Genomic DNA, 17483 nt, shown 5'->3' with positions numbered 1-17483 from the left:
CTTTCCATTCAGTGGCACCTAGCAAGCTTGATCAGAGGTCACAGCCTTGCCATCTGTCTGTCCTGCAGTCAGTGTGGACACAGAGAAAACCATGTCCAGCAGAGACTCTTAGACCACAGACAAGAGAAATAAAAGAGCAACAAAATACTGTCCGACATAATAAGTAGAAGCTTTGCCTCCAGTAGACTTGGCCTGTCCAATTTTCACAGACATTACGGAATAGATGCACCTTATGGAGAGCTTTGTAAGAGCATAGTGTGTCCCCTATGTACCTCCCTAAGAGTGGTGGGGAGAAACTGATCCCCAGCCAGCAAGCGGCCACCAGAGCCTGGGCTAATATGAAGGTGGTCCTACACAATCCACCTGAAAGTTGTGTGTCCAGCCATGGTGAGTTTCAGCCATTCCCCAGGCCCCCCTCACTAGCCACCTCCAGAGCAGGGCCATCCCACTGCTCTGCACCCATCCTCAAGGGGAACAAACAGGATACAGGGAGCCTCACTCCTTCGTGGGCTACGCTGACACCCAAGGTACAGACTCTTGGCTAGACAACCAGCTTCAGTTCAGAACAGTTTTAAGTTCCAATGATGCCAAAGGCACCTAAAGTCTTATAGTGAGTTTAGGGAGGGCTTGAGTTGCTGTCATGCTTGGCAGCTCAACTTGAGGCATTTTAAATGGAACAGAATTTCCAAAACTCTAGGACAGAATCACTTCCCAAAAACTGCCCTGCCTTGCAGAGCTTCAGGCTGGTTTCCCAGAATCAGCTGATCACTTCTGAAAATACACAGCTGTAATTTTATACTTAACTGAAACACTGCTCTGTTGGAGTTCTTTTTTTATTATTATTTTGTTACAATTTTACTTTGGTTTGGTCATGACAGAAGGCAACAAGGCAAATGCAGTTTCATCACAAATATGTCAAAATTGTGGCCAAAGTCACACTGCATTGTGCTACATCTGAAGTCATGAACTGGCAAATTCCAGCACCAACCACGAAAGTTCCATTCCAGTCCAGCTGAGGCTTCCAGACAGCTCTGGCAGCTTTTCCTGCCAGGAACAGCTCCTAACACCCAGACATCTCCTACAACAAAAACCCACCACTTGAATCTATTCAGCATGCCAGGCAGCTTCTCACAAGTTTATATAACTTTTCCATGACTCCCCCTCAAAATCCTCTGCAAAGCTTAACACCATAAAAACCCTGTTGTGAGCTGACATCAGAGAAATGTTTATTTCCCTGAGCCTCCCTGCTTATGAGAACACACAGACCTAAACCATAACCCTCACCTTTGCTCTGGACCTTCATCCAAAGCCATGTCTAATTTTACAAGCCTCCAACCTGGCATCCCAGCCATGCTGGGCAGACACCAGAAAACAACTGGCATTTTCTGGAACCGCTGCTTATATCCTCACCCCCAGCCCCACATCCCAAACACATACACACCACGCTGGTGCATTAGCATGAGTACACTTGGGAAATGAGAACATATTTTCAAAGTTTTAATCCATTAGCAATTGCTAATTAAGGGGCAATTAATTTGACTCTCAGCTCTGCTCCTAATTTGCCTTGTAACTTTGTGCAGTCCATGTGAAATGCTAAGTTTCAGCTTCCTATGCTCCCACAACTTCTGTGGCTATTAGAACATTAATTTCTGTAAAGTGATTTATGATCCATGATGAAAGGCAGTTCAGAACTGTAAGAACTGCTCCTATTAGTAAAATAACTGGTGCATTTTTTGATCTTTCATTTTAATGGGGGAAGAAAAAGAAAAGCCTAGCTGAGTATCAGCAATGAGGCTCAAAAGGTAAAAATTGCAAATTGGACACATCTGAAAACATAGCCCAGAGAGGCTAGTGGGGTGGTTTTATATAACAGCAAAAAAAATGACAGAACAACACAAGCATTCAACTTCTTGCATTTCCCTTGGGAATGCCTGACATCATAAAACTTTCACAAACTAAAATAATTTAGAGATAAATAAAGTAGCACAGACATGGAGGGTGATGAAGGGTCAACTTAGAAGATACCCAGTCCAGCTCATTTCCTTCAATGTGTAAAAACAAGTAACCGACACGTTTCCTGCCCGTGAACCTTCCTGCCGATAAGGGTGCTCCCAACAACAGGAAATTCCCCTCTAGAAGCAAAAGCACGCTTTTGCTACCAAGCCAAACTTTCTCCATCTGAACTCCACAGAAATTAAAAGCAGCATTTGTCTCGTCAGAAGTGAGCTGGATTAAACAACTGCCTGACTCCCTAAGCCTCTGCCCACCACATGGAGGGGGGGGTCCCACCTCTTGCACACTGGTGCCAGCCCAGCTGCCAACAGGGACTCCTCAATCAAAAGCAAGCATTGCTCCCTCTGGCTCTACCATCCCTTCAGCCTGCTCTGCCTGCAACCAAGTTTTAAAGTCAGACCTTGGGTTTTTTTGGACAGCAAGATCCAAAGGTGTGGGAAAAGAAGTTGCTGATCATCTTCACCTCAGTCCCCTGCAAGATTTACCTCCTGATCTGCAAGACCTGATCACCAGTCTCTGGTTCTCTTAAGAAATAATAAAACAAAAAGTGCAATAGGCAAGCAAACCAATCATTTAAGGTTTCAAAATTATGATGATTTATACAGTGGGTGAAGCACTAAAGTGCTATTTCTCAGCTTGGTCACTACAAAATGAAGAGTAAAGAGAAGAACAAAAGGAAATATTTTGGAGAAAATGCACTGAATACTCAAAGACACCTCTCTATCACAAACATCTGAAGTCAACGGGTGCTGCCCAAGAAAATAAGCAAAAACATTAACACCTTTCTTATGAGTTTGCTATGAAATAGCTCTCTCCTGCTTCAAAATAGCCTCTCCTTTCACACACAATAAACTTTCAATAGTCCAGCAAAGTAAAACTTCAATTTACAACAATAATAGTCTGATTTTCTCATGCTGCATTCAGCAGCAATGAAGTATATTTTATTCTCATATCTCTGCTTTTCTCCTCATAGCATGCTATAACAGAATTGTGTTTTCTTTTTTTCTTAAAAGCATTGCAAAGGGCTTCCCAGAGTCATTCACTACCTTTTTTTTTTTAATAGGTGATACAGATCTGTGAAATGGACTTAATATGCAAGTCCAAATCATTACATTTTAATATAACTTCATAATACAAAGGAACAGAGTGAAATCAATCCCAACTTTATCTCCCAGGTCCATAGATGCCCATGGAAAGAAACATGGCCTGATCGTCCAATTATAAAAAAGTTAACCCTTGTTATTTTTGCCTTTTAAGCCCCATGATCCTACTGCTTTGAGCCTTTTCTCAGGTTCCTCTGCAGCAGGCCAGGCTGGGGCAGGACACCAGTGGGCATGGGACAGGTGGCTGCATCTCCTCAACTCCTCCTTGGATGGAAAGTGTGGGACAACGTTCAGGGAGGAGAGAGGGAGGCAGCAGCGCAGGGTTTTATTGTAAAATGACCTTGATTTGACAGGCATGTTCTCAGGTTTCAACAGATGCTGTGGGAAAGGCAACAGCAGCCAAGGCGGTCTGCAGGCATTTCTGATGATATGCAGACTTTTTTCTTCTGCCTATTTTTTTTTTTTTTAAATACAAGGGGGGGGGCGGGGGGAGTCTTCTCAGTTTCCATGACAACAGTGTCTCCACTTGTCTGTTATTAGATACCATCCGCTTCCTGTGTCTAAATTTTTAAACCAATCAGAAAAGTGTTTATAGATTTTGTAGCTCCTGGGACAGTCCCTCTCCTCCAAGAGAGCTACTTTAATGACACGTAACGCTCCGGCAGCCAGGGCTGCAAGGCCTTATATTTTCGGCTGCAAAGTGATCACAGTTTATGCTGTTTACCGGCTGATTCATGGGCTGTGCCAGAGAAAACTGGGGGGTTGCTCCGGATTTACTGTACCCTTAACAGACGTTACCATTGTTTTAAAAACCACACAAACTCATTTTCATTGTTGGCTGATTTTTGTTTCTGATTCATCCCATGAAACAGCAGGATCTGTCCCTGCGTGACACGCGATTGCCTCGGCGAGGCCGTTATCCCACCGGAGTATCGGTCCGCCCTGACGGAAATGGATTCACGGTACAACATCGCCTGCTGCAATTAAAGTTTCGGCAAACTGGGCTCTAAGAGCAGCCGCACTGTAACCGTGCGAGCAGATTTACACAGGTATATTTTTGATGATGTAAATAATACCTGGCCGCATCACAGTCGGCAAGTCAATAAGGAAATCCTTCTCCAGGGCGCAGGGACACCCGCATACATTGTGAAGGAATTAACACACGGTAAGTCCAGTTAAGTGAAGAGCCGGCACTGAAGACCGATAAGCAAATGGGAGCTGTTGTGAGAAGGGGAAAATCCCTTTCCCGGCGTCTCTGACAGGCCAACACTACCGGAGGAGGATGCCCTTCAGGCGGGTGTGCAGGCACAGACGGAGCCCGGGAAGTACCGAGCTGCTTCTTCCCGGGCGAGAATCCAAGCGCCGGCGGCACGCAGGAACAAAAGGGAGCGGTGGGGGGGCTGCCCGCCGCCGGCTGCGCCGCTGCCCCAGCAGAGCCCGCCGAGCCGGGGCCGGAGCCCAGGGGCCGCGCTGTCGGGGGCACAGCCCGCCCGGGATGCGACCCGGCACCCGCCCCGCACGCGGCTCCGGCTCGCCCCAGGGCGCCCTTCCCTTCCTTTCTCTCCCCTTCCCCACGGCCCTTCGCCGGCGGGGCTACTCGGCGGCGGGACGGCGGCAGCCGCGCGGGGCAGCCCCCACAAACGCCCCGGGGCGGCGCCGCTGCCCGCCCGCGGCAGCCGCCGGCCCAGAGGCCCCAAAAGTTTGGCCGCGGCTCCCCGGCCCGGGAGGGACGGGGCGCGGCGATAGTGGCGAGCCCGGGCGGGCGGGCACCCGCTCCCGATGACACCGCGAAACGCCCCCGCCGTTACCTCTGTCCGCGTCCTGGGCTCCCGCGCCGCCGCGGGGTGGTGGGCGCTCCCCGCGGCCGCCCCGCTCCGCGCCCCGCGGCGGGAGGCAGCCGGAGGCAGCCGCAGCCCGCGCCGCCGCTGCCGCCCCCACCCCGCCCCCGGCGGCGGCGCCGCGCCCCGCCGGGCCCTAGCGCCGCCCGCCCGCCCCGCCCCGCCGAGCCGTCCCCCGGAGCTGGCGGCTGGTGCCCGCGCCGGGCTTCCCCGAAGGAAAAACTTCGGGAGCGGGAAGCTGGCGGGGGCGGGTTGAGAGGTGCTGCTCCCTCGGGGGTGTTTTCCTGCCGGTGTGCGGGGATGCAGCAGGCTTGAGCGGAGGATGCCGGTTCCACGCGTTCTGTCCCTTTTCCTTCAGGGGAGCCCTCTCGGGCCCGCTGTCCCACCGAGGCCGAGCCTGTCCGGCACAGCCCCCGGCGAGTGCCCACACGCCTCGGCTGCCTTCCTTGGCCGTCTCGTTGCGACTGGGAACGGCCTGCGTGCCACCGGAGCCGGTCTTTTACACGTTGAAAAACGAGACATGCAGAACTGAAACTGTTATTTTTTACCGTCTTACCCGACGGGAGCCTCAGTGAGGCCTGACACCTCCTATTTACGGCTGAAAACAGAGAAACCTCCCCTTGCCGTGAGAGCCTGCAACGCCAGGGGTGCACCTGCCTCCTCCTGCCCACTCGTCTGCCCCTTCGCAGCCCTCCCCCCCAGCCTCCACCTGCTGCTTGTCCTGCCTTGCTGCCATGAAAACAGGTGAGGGGGAGCTTTGGGCTGAACAGAGGCCAGTCTGCAAGTGCAAAGGCTAGCAGGATCTCAGAGGGAGCTGGTGCCATCAGCACTGCCACACACCTGGAGACTGTCAAGCCTGTAATGGGCATTTACTTATTAATTTAAAGTTAGCTTTCTTTATCCAACCCTGTAGAATGACAACTTGAAGCATATGTGATTGCTGTAGTGACTTCTGGAAAAGCCTAGTTTATCCTTTTAGATTTATTTTATCATAACAGCTGGGAATGGCTGGTTTGGGATGGGATGAGATTTTTTCTTTTCCCCTAAGGGATGCATTCTTTCCTGGACACAAAGCTTGGACATTGGACAGAATGACAGCTGTAACCCCCAAATTCTTTTTCCTGCCTACCCAAACTCCACTACTCTACAGGACTGCCAACCTTAGATCAACACGCTTTGCTGTGGGCATGACCAAGGAGACCCAGATTTTGCACCAGCATATTGCACAACGATGTACAAAAGGTATCAACTCTGAATTTTAATGACAAGAGATGTGAAAAAAGAAAAGGAATGGGGTTTTCTATCTGTATCAAATATAGCTCTACTAGGAAATGGAAACTTGTTCCTCTGCCCTTTTTTTTTGCTGTCTCCAAGCTGATTTTGAAAAGCCAGTATAGGTTGGAGTTGCAGCGTAGCCTTTCCATTTGTAAAAATTGCTGGCATGAAATTTCTCCCTGCATCCATCTTGGTCCTAGTTATGTCCCTGAGCATTGCTCATCTGCAGATGGCAAAACCTCCTGTTGATTCTCTGATGCTTGCCTCTTCAATGGATGGATGGGCTCAGTTTATTCCAAAGTGAATAGAAAACCTTGGGGTTTCCTGAGAAAAGTTACAGTTTTCATTTTGTAGGTGGTTTTGGAGACACAGAGACAGAGACAATCTCATCCCACAGGATTCCTGTGTAAGATACACAGGTTCCTCGTTCAGTTCAGCTGAAAGTTTTCTACTGACTGCTCTGCAAAAGCTCTGCAAAATTTTTTAAGACTTTGTTGAGATAGATCAGCCTGGCTTGCTGAATGCCCTTACAGCAAAGCACTGACAAAAATCAGAAGGTGTGGATGAACCCAACCCAGGCTCCTCTTCTAGGCTTGTTTTCTGGTTCAGATTGGAGTGATGGTCACCGGAGAAGCTCTCAAAGTAGAAATGTCTGATTTGGTTTGAGTGACAACATTCCAAGAGTAGCTGAACATTTGGGCTCAACTATTGATGCAGCTAGAGCTGGGGACCCTGGGCACCATGTTAATAACAAGATTTCCATTAATCGTTTTTAAAAATATAGGTACCTGTTTGCACCGTCATCACACAAGGAAATCTCACAGATGCCAACAGAGACTCCATGAAGGGTAAAATCCTGGCCCCACTGAAGCAATGCCCAAGTCTTGTAATGAATCTGGATACTACAGATGATGATAATCCTCTCAGGGCCACTTCATATCAACAATACAAACAAGGCATCTTGTCCCGTGCTTACCCATTAATTCTAAGGCAGGTATTTTTCCTAATGAAATCAGTTTTAACATTTCTTTGTTCTTTGATCAGATCATCTGAATTACTCTGTGCCTGCATCTATGCTAACCACAGCCGTTTGAAACCTCAGCCTAGGTTCCTTCAAAATTTAGCCGCAAGTGCGTGCATTTCCCTTCTTCTGTTGTTTGCTCTCAGTGATGCAAGCTTCATTATTCTTTAATTTCTTCCTCCTTCCTCCCACTCATGTATTTGAGGCTTTCTTACATGCTTTGTAGCTCTACTTCCCACCTCCTCCTCATTTAGATCCTTCCAAAAGAAAAGAGTGTTTTAGAAGACCCACATTTGCAAGGGAAAAATATTAATAGTGGAAATTTTCTCAGAGAAGCATTTTTCCTATGCCTGCAAGTGCATCTTGTCTCTCTGTATCAATCCAAGCCATGTTAACTCTCCCATGTAGAGGCTGCTTTGTTATCTCTATCTGCCGGATTAAATTAATGGAGATGAAATTCTTACCTCTCTCCAAACTGGGGAGAATTTATGATTTATGCTGTAGAAGTTTTCTGATGTCGACATCAGTCCATTTTATCTAATTTTCCTTGGAGATTTTAATTAAGCCTTGTTCTCCTGGAGAGTCTGTAAATCCAAGCTCTTCAGCTAACAACTCCTGGGTTATTTCTGTCTCTTGGCCCGAGTTTGCAGCCCCCAGGGCACAGGTGATTCTTCTACTACCTCAGGAAAAAATCTCTCTGCTTCCTCCTCTCTGCTGCCAGCACAATGTGGTGCTTGCTCCACGGTCAAACAGATGAGAGACCCTTTGGCACAGGGATCCCTCCTGGGAAAGGCTCCAGTCTCACAGGAGAGGCAGCTCAAAAGGAGCTTGACTGCATCTACTGAGTAGCTCTAAGTCCACCTATAAAACCCCTTGTGCCTCTTCAAGGTCTTGCTGTTGTAGCAAGATGTGATTATTTATCAAGGAGTGGAGCTAGGTGTTGCATGAGATGTGAACAGTGCCCCTGTGTGTGCCCTGCCCCACAACTCCATTGTGTTATGTTGATACTCGTTCCCTTTTTATATTTCCAAAAATTTTTATCAAGACTGGGACATATGGGGAGCTCCTAGGACAGGTGGTGTGGCTAATGGAGGCCACATGAAACTGAGCATTAATGTGGTAGGAGATTGGTCACCATACAACTGTTCACTTGTCACTTCCAAAATGTCATTTTATAGCTGTGCTCTTTACCCTGTTTGTTTCTTGAACTTGTTTGGTCTCTTCATTTAAATGCAAAGATTGAAGTGCAGTACTTTAAGCTAGATTACGTTTTCAAGGGCAGGACTCAGTGACTTTTTTTTCACTTACCCATTTACCATTCATATCTGACATTGCAAAACCAGAAGGCAAAAAAATAAAAAATTCACCTAACTTTTCAGGTATATCTAATATACCCAGTGCCTCAGTTTTTTTGTGTGTCTGATTTGAGGTATGATTTCCATAGGATAAATACCTGTGCAGTTCCAGGACAATTTGCTGTTGTGTCTCAGATGCACAGGGCACACAGCCCAGACTCTGCACTGGAACACAGCTGCCACTGCTGTACACCCCATCACTCTACCACATAAGGGTGAGCCCATCAAAGTAAAGAAATACAGGGAGATTACAGTAATGCCATTCCCTCTTTCATGCTGCTGGATCAAGTCCCACTTGCCTTCCCCTTGAACAGCCAGTGAGACCTTTTATGGTCACATAGGGGTACTTAATTATGCACATATATGTGGTTTTGCACTACTTTAGTAACAGTTTAAGAGTTGAGCAATAGATTTAGTTTTATGATCCAAAAGGAAAAAACTCAGGTTCTCTAGTGGACAATGAAACTGGAGTTTTCCACTCTTCCTTATTTTATTTTTGTTAATACCACCCTTAAACTTTGAATTATCCTGCAAGTATTAAGGCTCATTAGCTTTGTTTCACTTTGTACTTTGTGTTAATAGGACAGCTTTTTTGTAACAAATAAGAATCTCTTGAATGCTAAAGCTTAAATGTTTAATAAAAGCCATTAGTAGAACTATATGTAAGGACTTTTATGAAAGGTGATGATCTTCTTATGGTTACTGCTATATCCCCAGTTGCCAGTGATCTTTCTGGCTTGCCTTCTGCTTATAGCAGGCCTTGAGTTTTTACCTTTCCATGCATGGGATAATCTGATTCCCCCATACTATACTAAACACAAGCTTCAGCCTACGTACCCCATGCATTTTCCAAGCTCACACACATACATGAGGAGAGAGACCTTCAGCCTCCTGCATGACTGAAACATTTTTAAAACAGAAGAGCCACTTAACCAATGAAATAAAGCATGTTGGTTAAAAAATATTTCACATGCACTTTTTCTAGTAGTCTTGCCAATGTCTACTAAATTAAACATCTACAGATCTGAGCACTTTCAACCCCTTTTGGAATCTTGCTCACAGAAATGTCTGTTTAAATGGTCCCCTGCAAATTCCCTGGGGTCTTTCATGTCTTGCTTTGCAGGCACCCACATTTCTCCTGGGGAAATCTCTCCAGTGAGCCTAACAGGGGCCCAGCCAAAACATCACAGTGAAGAGTGCTTGCTTTGTTTCCCAAGTGTTTCCTCAAAAATGTATGCCTGGATCCATCTTCTCTCTCCTGGGTACACGTCTTGACAATCCAGCTATTGAAGTAGCTCAATGTATGCACACAATAAACATGTCAACACATCACATTCATAAATTATTACAGGCAATGCCAAATCTGCCACAAAGATTTTTTCAACTTGAAGCTGTAGAAGAGGATCTTCAATGGCAGAAATGCTAAAAAACTGACTGTGAAAAATAAGGTTATCTGTTTATCTCATGTAACCAGGATACAAGACAGCATATGCTTTATGGTTAGTGGGGAAAAAAACCCCAAAACCTGATAAGTATTGAGAAGCAGAATTTAGAATAATATAAAACCACCAGAAAATATTTATAAAGTTGTTCTGCTACTTCCAAAATTAGTCCTAGCTGTCTCTCTGAAGGAATCATTAAGAAGCATGGTAGTCTTCAATGTTTTGTAAAATTAGTTTTTCTTTTCAATTCTTTGATCAGTCATCCTGGAATTTTCTCAGCAGTTACTTTGGTTGCAACCACAAAAATTCAGTCAGTTTTTCCGGCTGTTCTAGATCTAGCCTGAGACATAGAGATGCTCATTGTCCCTCCTCATTCACATCAGTATCTGCTTCCCAGGCCTTTTCCCGTCTCTGTGGTTCTCCCACTTCTCATCCTTCTCAGCCTGGCACCCTCCGTGCTGCCCTCCCACCATGCTGCTGAGCACAGGCAGTTGCACTTTCCAACGTCTGACTTGGGCAGGTTAAGTATTCTGCTCCCTGGTGTAGCTCTGCTTTGCCTCTGAAGCGACGCTGCTGAATCACCTTCATGCCCGGTGTGACAGCACCAGTCTCCTTCAGCAAAAGGTAACCCTGCTCAGCACAGACTACTTCCTCAGGTTGTTCAAGCAAATATTTAACATAGAGATTAATTAAAAATACAGAGCATCCCAGCTGGCTGTGGCGGAGGAACAGTCAGAAAGTGCTATGATGCTGCCCCAAGTGGCTTCTGGAACTGTCCTGACAGATCTCCCAGAGCTCTTCACCAGCTCAGGAAATTCAGCCACTCCATCCCCAAATCTGCTTCAGAGGCTTTGGGCCGCCACAGTGCTTCAGACCTGGGTAGAACAGCACATGCGTTAAAGTCAAAAGAGTGAAAATCAGACCCTTAACCTCTTAATCTCTATTGCTTTGGGATTTGTCAAAACCTGGGGCTTTACCTGCCATGATGGCTGTTCCTGACAACTTCCCAAGACATGGCTTGGGTAAATGATGCAAACTTTAGCTCTGCTGGTGCCCAGGCCTGTGGAGGAGGAGCTTCAAGTCTGCTCTGGTGTTGTGCTAATTTGCTGTGTGCCATTGAAGCTAAACATTCATCCTGCAAGCCTGTGGTTTGAAATGCCCATGTGACTTCATCTGGCTTTGAGTTTCCCCAGGTATGTAGGTCTGGCTCCTTCCAGCAATGTTTTTAGCATGGCCCCATACACCGGCCTTCACTGCAGCTCTCACCAATCAGCCATTTTAATTGTGGCAGATATTTTTTCACAGCACCTTAGTTATTTTACTGGCTTTCAAGTTCTGAGATGAGTGGCATCTAATTATCTGGGTCTCTTTTTTTGTCTCTGCTTCTGATACTGTCTTGTCTTTCATCTATGTAAAGAGTAAATGAACAGGAAACAGATTTTTACCACTATTCTAATAGTTCAGTATGCCAGCCACACAGTCAGTACTTTTCAGGTATTGATACCTGTATCAAAATGAAGGAACTGCAAGTAAACAACATGGTGAAAACAATGAAATACAGTGTGGACTTGTCGTTCATCATTTTTGTCTTGAGGTTTGATTCAGGTTAAATCCTCCCTCTCATTGCCTGCAATAATTCCTGTCCTACTCGCATCCCAATGGCTCTGGCTATGCAACAGCTGCTGCATTTTGTGTCTTCACATTGCTTTTTCTCAAGAGGGAAAGCTCACAGATACTAGTCCCTGTACCTGTTACAAGCAGTAACAGGGCTGGAGAATTGTACAGCAAAAACAAAACCTCCACATTTTATTGGGATGAATCAAAGACAGTGATCAAGTTATCTTGTAAATTAGCTTTATATTCATCTTGTTAAAGAATATAAGTCATATTAACACAGTTATTCTGGAAAACAGAACATCTTCTGCCAATTTTTTGCTTTTCTTGCTTGAATGCTTATGCTGCAAGGCTAGCCTGTCTGGTTTAAATTGTAGGATGAAAATCACAAGATCTATCCACCATTCCCTGACTTGTAATCCTGGAAAAGACTGGAAGTAGTTTGGCAACATAATGTTTCCCTGCCTCCTGTAGAAACAAATCTCCAGCTTCAGAGTAGATTGCAGCAGACAATAGAATAATTTCAAGACATAGACCCAAGGCACAAAATGGGCAGCTGATTCAGGTTCCTAATAAGTTGGTGTTCATGTTGAGGTTCAGGCTATTATAAATTAAGTAGGAATTAGCTGTGCAATCTACATTCAAGCCAAACTTGGACACCAAACCCCATGAAGTTCAGCAGACACCTGGATGTCTAGATGTGGTCTCCAAGCATTTTGCCCTAGAGTAGAGGTGTTAATAGTCCAGTTCCTTCCATAGTCTGCTGAATACAAATGCAGATGAATGCTGTATGTGTGGCTATTGCAGAATTATTTGTTGTGTGGTGTTGCATGGTGAGGGTCTCAGTACCATTAATGTATTGTCTCTCAAAATTCATGCAATCAGGGAAACATTATTGTCTCCATTTTACAGGTGAGGCAGGAATATGCAAAAAGATTCAGTCACACAGAGTCTTAATTCATCTGGGAGTTGAGTCCTCTATGAGTGCTGCAACAGCAGAGCCAGCCATTCCCTTGCTGAATTCAATGTGACAGACTGCTACTGATATCTGACACCTAAACAGCACTCTCTTTGTAGAGTTCCCAAATCCCTTCACAAAAATGGCTGAATAGCCTTCTTCCCAATTTGCAGGTGGAAAATGGAAAATACAAACAAATCCCTATGAAGACATCTTACCCACTGCAATGAATTCCTGAGTCAAGAGAGGGACCAGGTTTGTGAAATGCTTTGAAATAGCTGGGTAGGACATAGACCAAATTTTAAGGCATGACTAAATACAGTTGCTGTTTGTTCATAGACTGTCACAGGATGTCTAATCACAGTGGAAACTTAAGAAATGCCCATGTGTCCTTGGCTGGTCAGCAGCAGGATTGCTTGGACATGCCAGGGTGACAGAGTGCTGTATGCTGGCCTGTTTCAACCACTCTGGATAGACCCAGTCACATGGAACCAAGAAGGGCTTTGAAGATATCTGCCTCACTTATATAGGGTGTGGAGCAAGTTGTCATTTAGCCCCTTTCAGATAACTGATTTGGCCACTGCTTTCCATTGCTAAGTAACCATCGAGATAAACAGAGATTTATTGCTTTTAAGGCAATGAGGCAAGTGATGCACACTTCACATGCCAAAGCAGACATCAATAGTACTTCCAGAAACACATGGGGTTTTTATTAGTGGATAGGACTGAAACAGAGCTGGAGATTTGAACTCCTGCCTGCTTTAAGAGACAGCATATCCAGAGGTAGGAACATCACAGCTCGAATCTTTCTCTGTGGTGGGTCATCTCAGAATGTGGGACACAGTTTTTTCTCTCTTCTGCTATTAATATGTATCTGGACTGATGCCACTGACGCCACACACATCCTCGTCACTCGAGATACATGAGTGTCCCTGTGCTTGGGAAAGGAGCACAGCTTTGGAACAGGTAGGGAAGGACTGGGGGGCTGCTGGTGGTTCATGCACTGTGCAAGTGCAGAGAGAGAGAGTGGAGGCTGGGGTAGCAAAGGGATGGTAGGTCTTGACTGTGGAGCATCCACCCCTCTGTGTCTGTGCCCAAACGCTGGGGATAATAACAATTTTCAACATTTTCCCTCACAGAGTACAACTCTCAAGAGCAAGTGGGACCATTGTTTAGACTAGACAAGATAATGCTACAATAAAATATTTGAAATAGCAGAGGAGAATAGGAATGCTGCTGAAGACAAGAGGCCACAGCCTGTGGACTCCAGCCAGAAGGTCCTGGCACTTATTAACTTGTGAAATTTTGGTTCTGTATCTTTTCTGTCACTACTGGAAAATGAGGTTATGACCCTCAGACTTGGGAGGCACAGACTCTGCTGCAGACTCTCTGAGACCCTGGGGTGGATGTAGGCCTCCTGCTGGTTCAGTCTTCTCCTGTGAAATGGGGATAACAGTTCTTCCTTACTTCACAGAGCCTCTGCAGAGATAAATGTTAACAAGTGTGAAGCCCTCAGCTACCAAATGATGAAGTCCACTTAAGGCCAGTAAATAGAGCAGAAGACACTGTGTTATGTGAGGATGATTGTTAGCCTGCACTGCTGTGGAGTTCAGCAGACACCTGCTGCTCACTGGCTCTGACATACAGTGTGGTTGCCACCTTCTCCAATACCAGGATTATAGCCTCAAGTCACCAGAAATTTCACAGCTACCCCAGAACATCTGGTGCCTGGCATCAACTGTCAAAAGGTTTTACCTCCAAGCCCCTCTTTCAGCTATGCTCAGGTTTTGCAGGGGCAGGTGTGGAAGTTGCAGTAGAGATCCAAGCCTGCTGTACCATTGGATCTCTCATGCATTTACTGAGAAACACTTGTGCAACTAACTACTTGTTTTACAGTATTTGTTCAGAATACCTGGATTTATGGTTGTTGTGGGAACTATAACTGAATTTCCTGACTTCAGTGCAGACAAAAATCTCTGCACAGAGTAACATGGTCTGGGTGAGAGTGGGGCAGGGCTGTGGAGTTTGTGCTAGCATTGGGCATGGACAGGAGGTTGGTGCTGTGTGCCTGCTGAAGCTAGAATTTGGCTTAGATATGTTTCAAAAAAAAAGATGCACATGATATTTTGCTCAGCGAGCATGCCTTCCAGCCATGCAATCCTCTGTTCTCAAGTGTTGCTTCCTGCCTCACTTTTGCAGGAACACTGTTGTCTCAGAGGCTCATCCTCACTGGGAAGGTGGATTACAGCAAGATCTTTTGCTTTTGACAGTAATCAAAGATGGAAGAACCACCACAGGGCAAAAACATCCAGCTACATTTTCTTGGAAATGTCTTTTCCTGGAAAATGCAATGTGTTGAATAACAGTGCAACTCTGTACTGAAATGTGAAGGACTTGGCCTAAAGATCCATCTGAAAAATGCCTGTTAGCTAGTGCAGGCTGGGTTGCTTCAGGTAAAAATCAGAAACACAGCAAAATTCTTACTCTTCAGAAAGATGTTTTCTGAGCCCTGGGGCTAGAACATTTCTGACTAGAGTAGTTCAGGATTCAGGGGCTCAAGGAAGTCAGGCTCAGGGGCTGAGGAAAAGCGCCCCACCTGCACAGTTCTGGTGGTGCTGCTCATGCCATGTGAGTGATGGCTCTTGACCATCTGCATGCTGCACTTCCCTGTGCTAATGAAGACAGGACATCACTGGGGCAAATACTGCTCCTGCACTGTTATACTCATGTGCAAGGTACATCTGGTGCTGCTGTGGTTTTAGTTCACTTATTTGCATTAGAATGTCTGAGGATGGCTATACTGGAGGATATACTGGCATTGTGCTTGCCAGAGGAAGAAATAGAATAGTTCACTCAAGGATGCACAGAGAAAGGAAACACCAGAGAGATCAAGGTTCTGTACTTCTCACTGAACTTCCTTCTCTGGATAGTGTTACAGCTCCACAAACATCTCCTCAGGCTTCCCCATCCAAGAAGTGTCCTCTATGTGACTTCCTTGCATCAGAATTAGCAGTTTAAAATATTCAGATATGCCTCCCACTTTTTTTTTCTCTTTTCCGCTGATCCTAGAAATACAGATAACGTCCCTCTGCAGGCAGGCTTATCAGGCAGGAGTGTTTGGGTGAGCTGTGAAAAGCAGCACATTCACTAGTTGTTAGAAAAATCTCCTAATGCTTGCATAGCATTGTTCCGAGGTGTGTAAAGACACACACATATGTTACGGCTCATTACGGGAAACACACCAAAAAGAGCAGTTACACACAGACACTGCATTTAAAGCCATTTGCTGCAGGATTTTCAAGGAAAAATTGAAAGGGAAATTTACTCACAGAGAGCAGGCTTTGCTTTGAAAACAGGCTTGCTGAGCTCAGCCTAAGCAATTTGGGATCAAGGTCTCAATTCTCTGCAGGAGGGACCTCAGGCTCTTGTCCTGTAAGAGATGCAGGGATTACAGAATGGCAGCACAGCAGAGGAAGGCAATACTCTGACATGACCTGCTGCCATTTCAGCCAGGGACTGTGCCCAGCCCATCCCTGCCCTGCCATGGGGGTCTGAGCAGGTGTTTTGGGCCCATCCCCAGGTCAGTCCCTGTCCAAGGCTCTGCCAGGAGAAATATTCAGGCTTTGCCCCAGCTCAGGCTGTCAAAGCCACTTGACCCTGGCAGCAAAGGTCACCTGCCTGCTCTACCATGCCTCCAAGACCTGGAAAGGGGAGGTGACATCAGGAAAAATGGTGCCACAGGCAAAGGAGCAGGAAAACAGCTGTGACCTGAGGACAAGATTGTCAATTCCATTTCTTCCCTGATCCATGTCCTGCCCAAGTACTGAAATGAAGGAGGCATAGGGACATCAAAGAAATCTGAATTTTTTCACCACCATGTCCCAAAGATACTCAAAGCAATCTGGAAGAAGCCTCCTGGGAGTTTAAATCAGCAAGCCATTACTAAAATTAAAATGGGAGAAAATGTTCCTCAGGAAGCAGAAAACACAAGGTCCTCAGATGGATGAAACAATCAAAACCACACTCTTGACTTTTTTTCTTCAACTCAAGAATGAAGCAGTACATATGAAATATTTTTTAAAAATGAAATCTTCACATTACTCAATGTGCTGTACTAGTGCAAGGTGGGGGGGGGGCAAAAGGATTGTAACCAACTAGATACTTTAATGAGAAATGTGGCTCTCTCTCTTCACCCCTTTTCCCAACAGAAGAGATCAGTGAGGTCAGATCTGGATTGATCCCCACAACTGCACACTGGCATTTGAACTCGGCACTGCAGCAGTTTTCATGTCTCCTCCTCGTTTGTTGAAACAAATTCCTGGAAGCTGAAGGTTGGTCCAGGTTGCAGCTATATGAAGATGTGGCCTCATTGCTTTAAACAAAAATCATAACAAAGATTAATTTATCCCTTCTTTGGCAAATCTTAAAATGATAAGTGGTGAATCTGGTGTTGTTTCTGTCCATGTTTTGTCCTGAGACTTAAAAATGTAGTCTGAAGGTCATCAGGCTGGATAATGTCCTTCCCAGAAAGCACATTCAGGGCCTTTTGCTCAGCCAGTGAGTCAAGGTTGTCTCAGTTTTCTCAGACTTGCTAAACAAATGGGTGTTTTTCCCATTGAGGCTGTTCTGCCTTCTGTTCTGAAAGAATGGGACATGTGGGTAGGAGAAGCAAGAGGCTGCTGGAGTCAGACTGGGTGCTCCATGTACTGCAGATATACAAAATATCCAAGAAGCAACATCCTCATACTTCAAAATTTCAACCTAGAAAAGTTGAAAATTTAAAGGAACATGAAGTATTTTTAATTTCCAATAGTGCCTTCAGTGATCACAGCCTATATTGAAGGGTCTGTGGTATTTCTGTAAT

The 17483-nt window shown here is 45.7% G+C and overlaps 1 protein-coding gene and 1 long non-coding RNA gene across 5 annotated transcripts in view; one reads left to right on the top strand and one right to left on the bottom strand.

Moving 5' to 3' along the window:
- FOXN3 (forkhead box N3) overlaps positions 1 to 5010 on the bottom strand; it is a 209491-nt gene extending 204481 nt beyond the window's left edge. For all 4 annotated transcript variants that reach the window (XM_053944509.1, XM_053944510.1, XM_053944511.1 and 1 more), the window contains exon 1: positions 4925 to 5010. The gene's annotated coding sequence lies outside the window, so the exon portion shown is untranslated. The remainder of the gene's footprint in view (positions 1 to 4924) is intronic.
- A 133-nt stretch (positions 5011 to 5143) lies between these two features.
- LOC128790327 (uncharacterized) lies at positions 5144 to 17062 on the top strand. The gene is made up of 3 exons (XR_008431698.1): positions 5144 to 5698; positions 12793 to 12874; positions 16828 to 17062. It is a non-coding gene; the product is annotated as an uncharacterized LOC128790327 (long non-coding RNA).
- Positions 17063 to 17483: the final 421 nt, after the last annotated feature.

The sequence above is a fragment of the Vidua chalybeata genome, chromosome 6 (assembly GCF_026979565.1).
Source record: "Vidua chalybeata isolate OUT-0048 chromosome 6, bVidCha1 merged haplotype, whole genome shotgun sequence".
NCBI classification, from domain to species: Eukaryota; Metazoa; Chordata; class Aves; order Passeriformes; family Viduidae; genus Vidua; species Vidua chalybeata.
This window is presented reverse-complemented; position numbering and strand designations above follow the sequence as displayed.